Here is a 17853-nt window from a genome sequence, read left to right as displayed (position 1 = left end):
TTGTGGTGTAGCACCCTTTTGTTTAGGATGCTTCCACAAGTAACCATCCCTTAAAAAGTACCCATATGCTTTCCTACGTATCCTCTTGAATTCTTGTTCAGACCAATCATCCTGTTTTGTTAGAGTACTCAAGTACCTTCCAATAGAAATCCAATCACCTTCATAAAGATCTTTCAAGAACAATTCAAGTGAATTAGTCATGCAGACATTGTTACCTTTGACATGAGAGATAGAATAGAATTTTGTGCCTACATCATCTCCCTCATCAATCATTTGTGACTCATCTTCATACCTTGCCCTTGATAGCATATCTGCCACTGTATTGTCTTTACCTGCAATGTGCTTAAACTCGGGATTTAAGGACTTAATGTAGGCAATCCACCGCAACATAGCAATGTCTGGTGTTGAGCAGCTTGTAATCATCCCAAGAAGTGGTAGACAATCTGTTTCTACAACCACACATGCACCAATTAGGTACTCTTTCCCACTTTTCAAGGCTGTAACCATACCCCATAACTCTCTCTTTATCTGTGGATAGTTTCTTTGGCGAGCACTTAGTACCTTTGCTCCAAATCTTACCACATACCTGTGTCCTTCTTTGTCATCTTGCCCTATTGCCCATCCAATCCCTGTAGGAATGGTATCTACTGTCACAATCACTGGCCTTTGACACTCATAGTCTACCTTTCTCAAAGTCGCTGCTGACTGGAGTAACTCCTTTAGCTTTTTCATGGATTTTACATGTGCTTCTGTCCATTTAAACTTTTGATTCTTTCTAAGCAGCTGATAAAGAGGATCAGCTACATGTGCATAATGTGGAATCCAAATAACATAGAAGACACATGCTCCCAGAAACCTTCTAACCTCAGTTATGCTAGTGCATGTTTCTTTCATTCTTTGGATGGCATCTACCTTTGATGGACAAGGTTTCCTACCATATGGCCCGCACATGTGCCCCACAATGAGCACTTCTTTGACACCAAACATAGACTTTTTCCCTGACAATGTAAGATTCACTTCTTCCAGCCTAGACAAAATTTTATCACAATCATTTATGTGATTTACCACAAACTTGCGACATCCCTTGAGATCCGAAGCTTCATCTTTGTCACTTTCTTCACATCCTTTGATAGGAAAATCATCAATGAAAGGCATTGTGATTTGAGGAATAAAGTCACGTAAGACCTTATTCATCCCATTCATCATATGTGCAACCGAGTTGGTTGCTCCCTGTGGCAAGGTACACATCCTTACCAAACCCAAAGGTGTCCTCATGGTTGTCAAGTCTCTGCTTTCGATTGCAAGCTGAAATTGATCATACCCTGAGTAGAGATACCCCATTGAGTAGATTGCCCTCCCTGCAAACGCCTCGGCAAATTCATCCACAATTGGACCTCTACCTACATTTCTAATTGTCACCTTGTTCACTGGTTGCATATCTTGGATGAAGCGTAGAGAACCATTCTTCTTTGGAACTGTGAACCACCTGTTTGAGTATGGAGCACAAGAAGGCTCCAAGATTCCCATTTTGATTTTCTCATTCAGTAGCTCTACTAACTTTGGCAAATGAGCCTTTGGAACCGGAATAGGCCGCAGATTCCAAGGCACATGAGGTATTGTGAAAATTACCATAGGAGCTACAATATAAGGATCAACACATCCTATCTCATGTGGCTCAAATGCAAAAGCCTTACCATGCTTTGAAAGCATTTCTTTGAAGCACTTTGTCTCCTCCTGTGTTAGAAACTCCTCGCAACCAATTTGCAACTCTTGAAAGGACTCCTTTGTGAAGGTATGCCCGATCTTTTTAGGATTCCGCAAACTTGGTTGTAAAGAAGCCTGTTCAATCTTTTCCCTATTGTTGGGTGGTAAGGGTGAAGCTACTGGTTTCACCTTCTTTGCTACACTCTTGTATTTAGTTTCAACACTTCTGGGCCAACTGTTTGGCTTTCTTTAAAGGCTTCTATTACTTGATACATTTCCATAGAGCAAACTTCCACAACTTCATTTTCAAGATGCAAACTAGACCTCATTATAGCATCAAGCTCACCCATAGTATCTACAAAAGAAACTTGTTCACACAAACCCAAAACATTTTTAGTAGGCTTTAGCAACCCACTCTTTTTCATGCCTATTTGTATATTATGCACATATTGCCTCTCATATCTCTTCAAATCTTCAAGTTTTGTAAAACATACTGATCCATTCCTTGTTACCAAGGAGCTCATCGAGAAAGTTTCACCTATTTTTGGATCAGGCAAGACCCTTTTTCTTTCTGTACCACTGCAATCCCGCTTTACAATGGTACTTGGCCAAAACCCATCATTTCTCTATTATCATGAAACTCTTTGCTTACTTTTGGTAGAGGATGTTCTCTGAGGTTGTCACGATTTCTTTCATGGTTTACACAGACTGTGAGAAATTGGACAGCTCGTTTACCATCTTTGCTACGTATTCTAGCATATGCTGAACCATCGTCCATTACCTTTGTTTCCATTCGAACGCCCACAATGTAGGGTTGTCCAAGGATGAGATGATATGAAGATGTATCCTGTACAAAGAAGTTTTGGTCAATCTTTACATCACCTATTGTGTCTTCGAGGTTTCCCCTTCAACCTGTGGATGAGAAACTTCAGCAAGGGTTTGCCTCTTCCTCTTGATGATGTCAATGATCTCCTCGTGGAATTTACGCTTTGCAATGCCAAGAACTTCTCCCAGAGTGAACTCAATCTTTCTATTCAAGATCCTTTCCTCCAAGACTTTCTTTAAATCTGTAGCAACCTCAATATCAGATTGTAGTTTATAAGTTGGGCCTTTTGTCTTGCCTTTTGTTGGCTCTTTCTTCTTTCCTGTTGTAGACTCCTCCATGATTACTTCAGGTGGAGATGCTCCTTTTGTTGAGGGTGCTTGAGAAGGAATTGAGTCACTTCTTCCCCCAGTTCTAGAAGCTCTTTTTGATGGTCCTTCATCAGCATTCTCACGTCTGCGCTTCTCTTCTACAATTGCCTCATTTTGTTGGCATTTTGTAATGTAGGCATGCACTGACAATGAGTCCACTGGATCATTCCATCCTGTTTCTAGACGTATGCAATCACCTGCTTCATGTAGAATCTCATTTGTAAGCTTTCCCTTTTTAGCTAATTGCATGACATTTGGCCAAATTTGACCATGATGGTCACTCACCTCTTCATCACAAAAATGTTCAATTTTTACTCCATAAGTAGTTGCCTCAACTGAAGAGGTGGCATGCTTGGTTGCCATATCTTCAACTAAGGTTTGCATTCCCCCCTTCCCAAAGTTAGTTCTCAAGGGTAGACCTGTCTCTCTTAAGTGGATTTTACCATCCTTAAAAAAGACAACATCTTTTGACAAAGCATCACTAAAATCATCACAATCCCTTCTTACATGGTCTGTACTATCACACCAAATACATCTATTAACAAACCCTTCTTTGGGCTGTTGTCTTTGCCTAGGAAGTGGCCCTGATGGTTGGCCTTTTTCTTCAAGCTTTGCAAACTTCACCTTCAAGTCACGCATTCCCTTCACAAGCTCATCTAGCATGGACTCATCAAACTTAGGAGCGATAAAAGTAGGCTTTACCATTTTGTCAGAAGTTGAGGTGGAAGGACTTGTAGTGTTTACTACCATCTTGTCCCTTCTTCTTTGTTGTTTGGCAAGCAGTGAGACAACACCTTCAACCTCATTCCAGTCGGTCTTTAGTCCTTGCTTAGCATCTTTATCTTCAAGAAGAAGCTCCAAATTTTCTTGAAACTCTTTACCTGCAGCTTGTAAGAAAAGATCTGTCTTCTCTGCATCTAGCGTGGCCCTTTTTGTCCTAGTGAGTTGTGCATAGCGCCGCTCAAATTCCCTAAGTAGCTCTGTTATTGATAGTCCTTGCTTTGGCTTGACTACCCATTCTAAGAATGTCCTTTTGGTCACTCTCTCCGAGTCCTCAATGAAATATTCCTCCTTTAAAGCTACTTTGAGTTCTTCCCAATTTCTCCCATGCCCATCTTTAATTTCCCTAACATGCTCCCTAATTTCTAGAGCAACAACTAGCTCAAAGCTTTGAATCATCTCAACTTCTGACACGCGATGCAGCTCCATCTCCTTCACATACTCACGTAAGTACTTGGTTACATCTCTGCCATTGAACTGATCCATTCTGTTGACGACCGCTTGTATGGCTTTCGTTGCTGAAATCTCCCTTCTTTCAGTAGCATGTTGTTGTTGCATGAACATTGCAAATGCTTGAAACATTTGCATTGTTGCTGGGTCAAAATGCATACCTTGTTGCTCAACATGATCACCCATGGTTACCCACAAACTCTCACCCTGGCAGTTTCGCGTCGGGTTCACCAAAAATATGTCGAGAAATTTGCGGTCTTGCCAGGAAAGCACCGGGCTTATGGCTGTGAGAGTTTGTGAGAGAACTCAACAAAAACTATATGAAGGACTAGGGTTTGGAAAGAAGTGCAATCAAAGAAGACTCACTCTTTCTCTCTTGCACTCACACACACAAAGAAAGAACGCAAAAGAGAATGTCAAAACAATACGAAGATGAAAACATCAAGGCTATGGTCATATCGTATCATGGGTAATATGAAAGGTTTAATGGATGAGTTAATGGAATTCAATCTTGGCTGACCAAATAGGCTACAAATTGTTCTTTGGAATTGTAGTTTTGTGCTTACCATAATATATATATTTTGTCTAGTGATTGGGATTAATTGTGTGTACAAATCCTCTTGGTTCACAGCAAGATAACTACGCTTACATCAAAAGAAAAATTATACTCTATGGGAGGTAGTATGATGGGATCCGGTGATAGAAGTATTTCATTGAGCCTTTCAGGGCCAAAGAGAAACACTATACGTTGTTGAAAGTGTATTTTACGGTTAATCCATACGTTAATTCTAATAGATTGTACAGAGTGAAAGCGATAGAAATGATCATCATGTGGGTTATTCATCTAGGATAGTATGTGAGAAATGTAGATATGAGAGAAGTGAAGAGATGAGAATTTTCCCTCCCAAGCCCTATTCTTGCCCGTAGACAATAAGGATACTGCGGGGAGAGATGTACATGTAGCAAAGAGAACCTAAAATTTGTAGAGAGGATGAATTACTAAGAATGAGAGAGATAGGCTTGGTTAAGGAGATGAGATTAGATACATATATATATGTTGGATTAGAGATGAAAATGAAAACAACAAGAAATTAAGAAAACATCAATGTAGAACACATCTTACTTGAAACCCTTCGGCACCATTATTGATGGGAGAGAGAAGAAGAGTGGATAATTCCACTTTGATTGATACACCAAGTGCAAGACCTTCTTTGATTAGAGTTGATCTTCCAAGGTTAGCTTGTTGCAAGAATGGCTAGTCTCCCTCTAGGAGAAAGTGTAGGCTTGGGCTTATGTTAATGGCTAAGTACAATTAGGCATTACTACTCACTCCCTTGAGAATTCCTCTCATCAATGGCTTGAATGCTTGAGTTCTTTCCAAGGAAGAAGAGGTCCCCTTTTATAGGTGAAGGGAACCCCCAAGGGTTTACACAAGAAGAGAGGAGCCAGTGTGAACATGAATTGGAAAAGTTGGAAATGAGTTGTCCTTGCATGATGTGGGCAGACTGGGGTCCAGTATTTTGATCATATCTCCTCAACCGTGGCTTCAAATAAAAAAGTAAAAATATGGGCAAAAACTTCAGCTCATTAGCTACGATGTTTATTTTAAAATCGTTTTCCAATTTGGATTGGAACCTTGTGTAACAAATTCATCAAAATAGGGTCCATTTATGGCAGCAAAAGTCTTCATGTGGTCTCCTTAGCCTAGACTTTCATTTAATTCACAAGGACACCTCATGCCATATGAAAGCATGACATTGCTCCTTGACAAAGTTTTGTAATCATGCTTGCAGAATGCATTAAAATAAGTGTATCTTTGAAATCATGCCACTTAGTGTCCCACTAGGATTTGATTCTCTCCTAGTAGCTATTTAAAAAGAAATATAAGAAAAGTATAAAATATACGTATATTGGAGTTTACCCTAGATATAGGATCTAGCTAGGGTGTGAGATGATAATGAAATAGTAGAAATAAAGAATCAATGCTTTTTGCCCCAAGTTAAAGAGGCGGAGCTATTGATGCTTTTCCCATAGTATTTTCTGATGGTAAAGTAAGGATAGGTTACCCTTGAGAAAAATAATAGGATGAGATAGAAGGCTTATTATTATACTTAAATATGCATATGTACACTATAGGAAATATAATTATGTATCTAAAAAAATACAAGATAGATCTTGTAGCATGCGTTCCCACTATGTACGTGTCACAGCACGACAACGCGTTATTTCTATTGCTTTAAATAGAGCAAAGATATACACATTTAAATTGATATTGTACCTAGATAAAAGGATTCACTCACGCGTTATTTCAATTAACCTATGAGGACCTAAAATTCTATGAATTACACGTTGGAATTGTAGCTTTGTGCTAGCAATTAAGTGCACCTTTTGCCTTGCAATTACAATGAAGGGGTACATAGGATGTGGGTGGATCTCCCAAATCTCACTATATGAGCACTATGTGAGAATGAGTGAGAGATCCTTATTCTTTGAATGTATAAAGAGTAAGGAGATAAATGTGGGTGGTCAAACGTTGGCCGACGGACATGGCAAAGCACGATGGGGCACACCGTCTTACGGGACATGGGCAAAGCACGGTGAGACATGAGAGATCCGAAAGCCGATGAAACATGCACTATGTGTGCCAACCTATCCCTGTCAGCAACCTTAGTGCCATATGCATTCTCATCAGGAACCACGGCCTGACTATGCATCACCAAGTCAACATTGTCTAGCAAAGGCATATCTGCTGAGAATGACTTCAAAACCAGAAAATGAGCATCACTACAATCACACATAGCTATCTTAAGGACACTGTCACCCTCAAATGTATCAGACGCATCATAGAATAATGTATCGGTCTCTTGCTCAACTCAAGTCACCTCAATTGATGGTCCTAACAAAGCCGTGCTTCCCCCCAAATATACCACTGTCTACATGAATGTCACCACCGAACAAATGCACAACCTGCTCTCCATGTAGCATATCCGCAAAAGAGACACGCCTTGTCTCTCACTCTAAACATGACTGCAAATACACAGAGACTACACCGCCTCGTGTGTCAAAAATATGCAAAGGGTATACCAAACCACTCCTAGTACCTCTGGCTATCACCAATGATCCCCGATGCATCTTGAAAGACTGTTCTCTAAGCCGTACACAATGCCCACTATGCTACAACTAACGCACTGAAATGAGACTCTGACTGAGCCCTCGTACATAACGTACATCTTGTAGCATAAGCAATGCACCGCTAGGTAAAGACATGCATACATCTCTAGCACCTCTATGTCATATGCTGAACCATCAGCAAACTGCACACAACCAAGTCTCCCACTAGAGAAAGAGCAAAACAAATCACAATGTGGTATCACATAAAAAGCTCCATGCTTTTCTAGTAGAAAACAGATAGACAATGTGCTATCCCAAGACACAAAGTAGTATGAAGGCAAGCTATATTCAAAAGTGACATGGCCATCACATGCATACTCTCTAGCATCTGTCCTCATAGTAGCACCATGCATCTATCTCTTCAATTGCCTCTTACGCTTGAAGCAATGACACCTAATATTCCCATCATGGTCGCAACTCCAACATGTCAGTCGTGATCGTGAGCAAGAACCGCCTCTAACCTGAAGCGTCTTCATATCCATGCCAAAACTATGGCCCCAAACAATGCTCGAGATCACAAGACTTTCCCACCTGAGAGCAAACCATTGTCTCAAGCAAAGAAGAAAACACACCTTCTCACTCCTTATGAGAGTGGATATAAGGACACCAAACTGTGTCCAAACTGACAAAAGTTGTCAAAGTGAGAGTAAACACTCGATCACTATCAAAGTGGGAATATATTGACCACTCTACAAGATGGAATGACACTACAAACTTTTATGGCAAGAAGACGGGGAAAAATGGACAGAATTTTCCTTGTAGAATGAGTCAAAACTCAGCGCAAACCGCAAGCCAAAAAACTGTAGATAACTGCCAGAGTGGGAGTCAACTCGACCAATACACCATCAGAGAGAAAACTGTGAATACGTGCAAACCATGGCAAGAATTTGGAAAAAATCTGGGAGAGTTTCCCTTGGAAACTGAGTAAAAACTCAAAAAATCTCACTAAACTGCATGAAAACTAGAGACACAATGTCTCAGTAAACAGATCCACAAATGGTCTACATACACTGTAAAAGCCTTGCCAACGAGCTCACTCCTGACCGAGTGGCTCTATGGACGTGTACCTATCCAAAAACACATGTAAATATGTAAATCTGCTACCTGCGAGCTATCTCAACTCAAGCTGTATCCAAATATGCATACATAGCATATAACTGCAGCAAATTGTGCAAAAAACTACTCTCTAATATTCCACACAAGCTGCTCGCAACTTGTAAGCTAAATTGCTAAAGAACTAGCAACTACTACCAACAATAAACACTTCGATCAAAAAAACCTGTCAAGAGCTGTGTGCGCTCAAGGGAGAAATCCACTCTGGAATGGTCTGTAAGAGCTGTATCTATCGGTATGTACCATTCAAGCCGAAACTGGAGATGACCGTCAAAGTAATCAAGCCAAGGATGGTCATCGGAACCATCTTCCGTTGTCGGACAGAACTGCCAATGCTATGGATGTTTATGCTTGAAGTCGAGAAAATGCTCGATATCGGCTTCCGTCATCGGGCAAAAGCATGCTAGTCGAATAGCCGCAAATCGGTGAGGAAACCAATGCGCCAAGCCGAGCCGTCAATGCTCGAGGTCATGGAATATCGAACTCGGACTGATGTTGGATAACTCTAGGCTTACTTGCCCGCACGTAGCCAGTGTGTTCTCACACAATTCACTTTCTCTCAATCTCCTTTAACTCTCTAAGCAATTGTAAACCAAACTGTCTTGAAAAAAAATAGTCTCTGTGTTTTGGATTTTTGATCCACCTGCACTCCGAATCAGAAAACACTTTTGCCTACCAAGTTTTAGATCTCGAAGAAATCTACGTTTTGATAAAAAAAAAAATTGAAATCGAAGCTTCCTAGCTTAAGTTATGGCCAAAATACTGAACAACTATCAATCTGTCAAACCTAAGTGACCTGCTTCTCAGTGTCCCTTACTCACAAAAAACTTGATCTTTCTCTTCCCTTTTGCTTGGTGGAGTGTAAGATCCTGTTACCTTGATCTCTGAGATTTACTTTTCAAATCTCTGTCAAACCGCCTCCGATCCAACGCCACCAAGAAACGAACTTCGTCGCCACTGAGAGATCGTCTACGTCGCCTAGCCATAGCTCTGATACCAATTGTGAGTGCAGGAATGCGGTGCATGTGCAAAGATTAAGAGAGAGAGAGAGAGAGAGAGAGAGAGAGAGAGAGAGAGAGAGAGAGAGAGAGAGAGAGAGAGAGAGAGAGAGAGAGAGACTACACATGATGTGGGTGGAGCTCCCAAATCTCACTATATGAGCACTATGTGAGAATGAGTGAGAGCTCCTTATTCTTTGTATGTATAAAGAATAAGCAAATGAATATGGACGGGTGCACGATGAGGCACACCACCTTTACCTAATAGAGATGAGTTCACTGTTTTTAAAAAGAGACAAACCGTTTAAAGAAAAGTAGAAAAAGAATCGGAAAATTTCTTTTGTAGAGATAATCTCGAGAGACCTCAACGACTTAGTAATATTGCTTTAATATGAAGCTACGTAGGTACAAGAATAAGCTAGAGAGTTCTTTTAGCTTGATGGAGGAGAAATAGAGAATTTTTTTAAGGCAATCTAAACAACCTCAAGAAACCATAACTAGTATACAAAAGCCTGCCACTTAAACGGGAGTTGAGATCTCCAAATTGCACCTAGTTGCAAATGAAATATGAGGATTAACAAAATTGAGGTCTTTGCTGGTGAGAACAACCCTAAGACTTTTGGTAATCACTTACAATAATTCAAGGATAATCACTTAGAATAATTCAAGGATACTCAGTAATGTCGTGAGGCTACACTACTGACGAACGAGCACTGCCTTTGCAACCCCACGACAACCATGCAAAGTGGCAGAATTCATCAAGGAAAAATAATCTCCATGTTAAGATAGCCTACAACGAAGGGTGGGGGTTTTGATGTGGAGGTGTTGTCAAGACAAGGGTAGATCCAGGACACACATGTAGTATGGGGGTCTATGTATAGCTAATGATCCATAGATCCAAGGGCCTATATATAGTATGGTTGGGTGGAGATGAGCATGTTGATGTTCCCAGGGTCATTTGTGATTCATGAGAGTCAAACTTATGTAGAATGAGAGAGAGTACACAGGATGTGGGTGGAGCTTCCAAATCTCACTATATGAGCACTATGTGAGAATGAGTGAGAGCTCCTTATTCTTTATATGTATAAAGAATAAGGAGATAGATGTGGGTGGTCGGACGCTGGCTGGGGAACATGGGCAAAGCACGATGAGGCACACCACCTTTACCTAACATTCTCCGACTAAAGGTTGTGTGCCAATAAGTGGCGAGAAGACTAGTATACAACTAGTATATACAAGAGGTGAGAGAAGACAGCTCTCAACCTATGCCCATTGGCTCACTCTGTAACCGCTCCAGTGTAAATGCAACATGCATACCACTAGGGCTAGAGCTATGATGAGACTCTTGATACAGATATCGAGTGAGGACCTGCATGGATCCACAATGCACAATGCGAGTGTTATTCATCACACAACTGACAACTCCCACTGCAAATACACCAACTAGATAAGCAAGATTAGGTCTCAAGACCAAAAGGTCAGACATGAGAGACCCAAAAGTCGACAAAACATGCACTATGTGTGCCAACCTATCCCTGTCAGCAGCCATAGTGTCATACGCATCCTCATCAGGAACCACCTAACTATGCATCACCATGTCAGCATCATCTGGCAAAGGCTTATCTGCTCAGAACGACTGCAAAACTGAAAAATCAACAGCACTGCAATCACACACAGTTGTCTGAAGCACACTATCGCCCTCAAACATATCAGACGCATCATAGAATAATGCTTCGGCTCTAGATCACCTAATGTCACCTCAACTCATGACTGACAAAGCTGTGTATCCCTAGAGATACCACTGTCTACATGAATGTCACCACAGGAGAAATTCACAACCTGCTCTCCATGTACCATAGCCGCAAAAGAGACATGCCTCATCTCTCGCTTTAAAACATGGTTGCAAGTACATAGAGACTATATCACCTCGTGTGTAAGAAATATGCAAAGGGTATACCAGATCACTCCTACCATCTTGGTCTATCACAAGTGATCCCTCATGCATCTGGAAAAATTGCTCTCTAAGCCGTACACAATGCCCACTATGCTGCAACTGACTCACTGAAATGAGACTCTGACTGAGTCCTGGTACATAAAGTACATCTCGTAGGATAAACAATGCACCGCTAGATAAAGACATGAATACATCTCTATCACCCGCTATGTCATATGGTGAACCATCAGTAAACTACACACAACCAACTATCCCACTAGAGAAAGACCAAAACAAATCACGATGTGGTGTCACGTGAAAAATTGCATGCTCGTCTAGTAGAAAACGCATAGACAATGTACTATCCCAAGACACAAAGTAGTATGAAGGCAAGCTAGACTCAAAAGTGACATGGCCATCACATGCATACTCTCTAGTATCTGTCCTCATAGTAGCACCATGCATTTGCCTCATACGCCTAATATGCCCATCGTGGCCACTGTGCCAACATGTCAATCGCGATCTTGGGCAAGAACTACCTCTAACCGTCTTTATATCCATGTCAAAACTATGGCAAGCAATGTTCGAGATCACAAGACTCTCCCACCCGAGACCAAACCACTATCTCAAGCAAATAAGGATACACACCTCTTCACTCCTTGCGAGAGTGGATACAAGGACACCAAATTGTGTCCAAATTGACAAAAGTTGTCAAAGTGAGAGTAATCACTCGATCACTATCAAAGTGGGAATATATCGACCAATGTACAAGATGGCATAACTTTGCAAACTTTTATGGCAAGAAGACAGGGAAAAACGGACAGAATTTCCTTTGCAAAATAAGTCAAAACTCAACGCAAATCGCAAGTCAAAAAACTGCAAATAACTGCCAAAGTGGGAGTCAACTCAACCATTACACCATCAGAGAGTAAATTGTGAATACATGCAAACCATGGCAAGAATCTGAGAAAACTAGGCACACAGTGTCTCAGTAAACAGATCCACAAACGGTCTACATATGCTACCAAAAGCCTCGCAAACTGGCTCACTCCTGACTGAGTGGCTCTATGGACTATCTCAACTCAAGCTGTATCCACATATACATACATAGCATGAAACTACACCAAATTGTGCAAAAAATTACTCTCTAGTGTTCCACAAAAGCTGCTCGCAACCTTTAAGCAAAACCGCTAAAGAACTGGCAACTACTATCTCATCGACCAATAAACACGTCGATCGAATAAATTGTCAAGAGCTGTCTGCGCTCAAGGGACAAATCCGCTATAGAATGGTCCGTAAGAGCTGTATCTATCGGTATGTACCGTCGAAGACGAAACTGGAGATGACCGTCGATTTGTCACCTTTTGAAACCAATTGTTCCAAGTTGTAATGGGTGAAGACTTTGACCAATAGTTTCTCACCACCCTAGGAATTTCATCTAGTTGCAAGGGTGGTAAGGTACTCTCCCATGATTTTACTCGAAACGTTGTTTTAGGTGATGAATTTACAATGTGAGGTGCTATTCTTTCCTTGTTTTTTTAATACAATTTTGGTGGTAGGTGGAAGTTGTGAAGAAGTGTTTTTTTTGTAGAAGAACTACATGAAGATCAAGAAGCTTCATTTTTTTTTCTATGTTTGAGGTGAGGGATACAAGTCATTCTTGCTTGGGTAACCAAACTAGCTCCGGATCAAGTGTATAGTATTTTGTGATCTTTCCCTTCCCACGATCTTCAATTGGCTTTAGCATTACAGGATTTTACTCACATGGGTCTATAGGTGACAGGTAAGAACACAATTTACATTTAGGCAACCAGATTTGATCATTCCCTTTATAATAGCCTTTGGCTTCCAATAGTCATTTAGGAATCTAATGCAATATTTTTTTACATTTCTTGGAGCGAGTGGGGCGTCTCTTACAAGGCTTCTATTTTTTAGCGTAAAAAATGGTCACTAAAGAAGCTTTAGGGACCCATTTGTATGTTTTCTTTGTTATATTATGATGAGTCTTGTGTGTCTCATGCTTTGTTTTAGCTACAAAAGTTGAAGCTCTAGAGGGTTGGACTATGGGTACATATGGTTCAACCTCTTGGACATGCAATGTTTTGGATTGTATTTCCTCTCAAGAGGTGATATCTTAAGGACTATCCCTTGAGTGGCAGGGCTAAGAGTTGGTTCTTGTGTTTTGACACTCCCAGTTCCCCAATCAATAGTTCATTTGGTTTCTAACATCCACTTGCATCCTAGGTTTTTATTGCCTTCCATAGTTCCAGCAGGCATAACCAAAAAGTCTTGAGCTACGACCCCGTTGTCATAACTGACACAAGTGTGCCAGGTTCCAAAAACAATAGTTTTTTTCTTGTTGTGATACCCTTGACTTGGATGGTACTCTCAAATAGATATGTCTTTCCTAACTGACACCACACTCCATATGATAGCAAATTATATTTAGCACATGTGTCCAATAAGGTGTTGTTTAGGACTTTCCCATAGGTGCTATTTAACTCAATAGGGTATCGTAAAGGAGTGTCGGAGTCCAACCAATCAGCCTCTGTTTCAACTTGAAATGCATGTTGATTCCAAGGTTGGTCTCCTATGGAATGATCACGCATTTTTTGGATGAGCATAAAGCCAGTAAATTATGCTAGAAAGCTTGCAAACTAGCCTCATGTATATATGTGTACATAGTGCTTTGAGTCTTGGGAGTGACCATGTAAACATTCATGTGCAAAGGTTTGGTTTTGTTGGGCCTATTTATTGGATTTTTGGGTTGCTCGAGTCCCCAAAAGATGTTTTTCAATAAGTATTTTTAGTCATGTTCTATAGCTTGTGAATTGGACTTGTACGTCATGAGTTCTGTGCGTCCGAAGTGGGAGGTATTGACTTAGAAAGTAGTTGCAGATGCATGTGACAAAGGCAACTGGGCCAGCCTGATGATTTAAATTATAAATGCTAATATTTTAAATTTCTAGAAGTAGCCGAAGTAATGGGCTCCGAGTCGTGCTTTACGGCATTGCATTTGGTGGACGGAGCAATGCACTATGCTCTTGGGAAGTTGGTCCTGAAAGGAGGTTGTGAGCTGAGAATTCTCTGTGGGGAGAGGAGGAAGTTGGAGAAGTGTGGGAGGAGGATTCCATGTGGCACTGAGAAATCCCACATGGGAAGGGGTGAGGAGGAAATGGGGGGTATATAGGGCAAGTTGGGAGCCCATTTGAGTTGTATCACTTGAGAGGAGCTTGGCTTGTTGGGCTCGTGGACTCTTGGGAGATGGGGGTGCATTTTTTGAGTTCACATGAGGCTTCCCAAGTGCCTCCTCTCTTTTTTGGTCCCCTAAACACAAGCCCCACCCCCTCCCTTGGGCCAAACTGCACCGACTTCCCATTTCATACCTTAATAGAGCCCAAAAATGGACCAATTAAATGGATCCTTCCAAGAGAGATCTATCTGCTAAGGAGAGAGAAAAGACCTCTTGGACAAAAGATAGAAATAGGCTCCATTTTTTTACCTGTAATTTTCTGCAACACCAAAAAACTTTCCAAAGAGCTCATTTTTCTAGTAGAAGAGAGTACACCCCCAACTTGGAATGGCTAAATATCTCTCATCTTTTATTTATTTTTGGTTGGGGTTGGAGGCTATGGGGGATGCCGCCTGAGAATCACCATGGCTAGGAGCGTGCAGAGATGATGAGCAGAAGAAGAGAGAGAGAAAAGGAGAGAGAGAGTCGACACGCTGAGACAAGAAAAATACACTATTTTCTCTTTTGTGAAGCCTTACATATATAGGAGTCTAGATTGATTTCGACCATCCTTTATACATGCAATGTCTAGTAGCCTTTGCATGCTTTAAGAGTATGTTCCCATTTGGGCTTGACACCCAACAATCCCCCCCTCAAGCCCGAACTGGACAGACCACTCTCATGATACCTCGAGTTTTGGTGTACTCGTCAACCGTGAGTTTTAGGTTTTCTCACAACCAAGGATTTCTGGTGTATCCATAACCTGGTGCTAGATCAGTAAACCCCCCCTTGAACAGATAGGGTGTAGGTCAAAAAAGTTAGCTACCAAAAATTAAGTTTTTGGTTCACTGCCAAACCTTGGGTTTCAGGTGTACCCAATAACCTCATGAGAAGTGCAACAAAATGGGCTAAGAACTGACAAAAAATTGGGAGGTCTTACCACTGATCTGAGTGGCAGTGTCTATAACGCGTACAAATTTTGACATGATGAGAACTAGCAAAATAAAACAAAGCTTTGACAAAATATAGATGATGATATAAACAAAATCCCGGTAGACTTAGAAGACTCAATAGGTAAAACTAATTTTGAACTCAACATATTGTTGCTTGAGCAAGTTCTGGAGAAGTGGAAATAAAAATCCCGTTGACGATTTTCTGTTGTAGACAAACAGAGCGATGGCGAAGAAGCTGATGGGTTGTAGCGTACTGGGAAGGCCGAGTTGGCAGGAGAGCGTGTGTCGAGAATTGCGTTCCTCATGTATACGCTTGTCTAGTTCCTTACTTATCTTGAGCGTTCCCATTCTCACCTCTGGCTTCATCATATTGAACACAGAATCCTTCCCTGTTAGGTGCATTGATATTGGCATGTGACTATTCATGACAAGAGCAACATCAAATCCCTCATCTCCTGCTTGCATCACGAAAGAATAATTCTTGGGCACCATCATCATGTCACCTTTCTTCATCTCCACATCACACGCCATCTTGCCACTTGGATACACCACCTGAGCACGATCATATCCTCGAGCACAATAGATTTCTGCATGCAACCATGCTGCAGCCGAGGTTACCCGAGGGTGGGAACCCATGCTTGAATGGGAGGCCACTGTAAACAAGGGTGAAATTAAAAAAAAACACACAAAAAACGAGCTCTCTGTGCAAAGATTGGCGCAAAAACGCAGAGCGAGTAGATAATATGGCTCGCAGTAGGCCGTGTATGCCGAATTTGCAGAGGCTAATGCGACGAAAATTGCTCCACAGGGCAAGGCGATTCTAGTGATGCTGATTGTGGGAGAAATCGTGCAGGTCGTTCTTCTCCCTTCTCTCTGCATAAGCGGCCGATCCCGCGCCGTGTCTCACAAGCCTCAAGGGCTCTGATACCAGTTGTTGGGGTTGGAGGCTATGGGGGATGCCGCCTGAGAATCACCATGGCTAGAAGCGTGCAGAGATGATGAGCAGAAGAAGAGAGAGAGAAAAGGAGAGAGAGAGTCGACACACTGAGACAAGAAAAATACACAATATTCTCTTTTGTGAAGCCTTACATATATAGGAGTCTAGATTGATTTCGACCATCCTTTATACATGCAATGTCCAGTAGCCTTTGCATGCTTTAAGAGTATGTTCCCATTTGGGCTTGACACCCAACATTTTTAGCATATGGATGTTGTACGGACATCTACTCAAGAAGAGCTATGTATTTATGTCCTTAATAGATGTCTCTATGTCCTTGGTTTCTACTAATTTCAAGTGTGCTTCATGCTAGAAGGGTTTCTCATAAATCTTTACAGGTGCTTATCACATGTGGTTTCAGCGGTGTAACATCTTTTCTTTCCGATGATGTGACTTGTGCAAGTCTATAGAGAAACTGGTTTTGCTCGTGGTTTGCACACTAATAGCGTCTAATACATTGTTGTTGCTCCTTAGCCTCATCTTGAGCTTTTATCTTTTTCAATTTTGCTTGTGCCTTGCCTGCCTTTTTTTTAATGGATGGCACATAGCTCCTCTTGTCTTAAAGGATCATAGTATCTTTTAAATTTACTCCCATTGAGGAATCCAGTGGTTTCGACTCCACCAAGAGTTTCCACACGAATGGTACTTTGTGGGTGATTTCGCATACTCTATATGGTCCTTTTCCCGCATATTTCAACTTTTTCTTCTCGTTAAGCACTCCACACATAAGGAATTTATCCCTAACCTTGATATCCTTGTTCTTTAAATGGCGGTTGAACCATTTCTTTCTCCTATCTTTCTGCAAAAGTGCATTTTGCATATCCAATTGTCTTTCTTCATCTAACCTCTCAAGGATATATAAACACTCAACTAAAACTAAAGGGTTACCATCCCAACCTTCTTGTGATGCTATCCGTAGACTAGGAATTACAAACTCCCGCATGGCATAACTGCTTCTTGGCCATATACCATCTTGAATGGTGTACAATTAAAAGCCACTTTGTAAGCAGTACGATAAGCCCATAGAGCTGATGTCAGCTTCAAATCCCAATCTGTGCGATGATCTTCCATTGTTTTGATCAAAATATAAATTAAAGTCTTGTTAGTGCTCTCAGCTTGGCCATTTTCTTGTGGATAATAAGGTGTAGACTTGTAGTGGGCTATCATGAATTTTGTCATGAGTTCCTTTATCACTCTATATATAAAATGAGTACCATTGTCACTCACAATCTCAAGGGGACAACCATGTTCTCAAAGACAAACTTAGCAGTTGACCTTGCATCAACCTTGCGTGTCGCCTTGGCTTCTGCCCACTTTGTCACATAGTC

The sequence above is a fragment of the Adiantum capillus-veneris genome, chromosome 24 (assembly GCF_014529385.1).
Source record: "Adiantum capillus-veneris isolate H3 chromosome 24, ASM1452938v2, whole genome shotgun sequence".
Lineage (NCBI taxonomy): Eukaryota > Viridiplantae > Streptophyta > Polypodiopsida > Polypodiales > Pteridaceae > Adiantum > Adiantum capillus-veneris.
Note: the sequence above shows the minus strand (reverse complement) of the source record.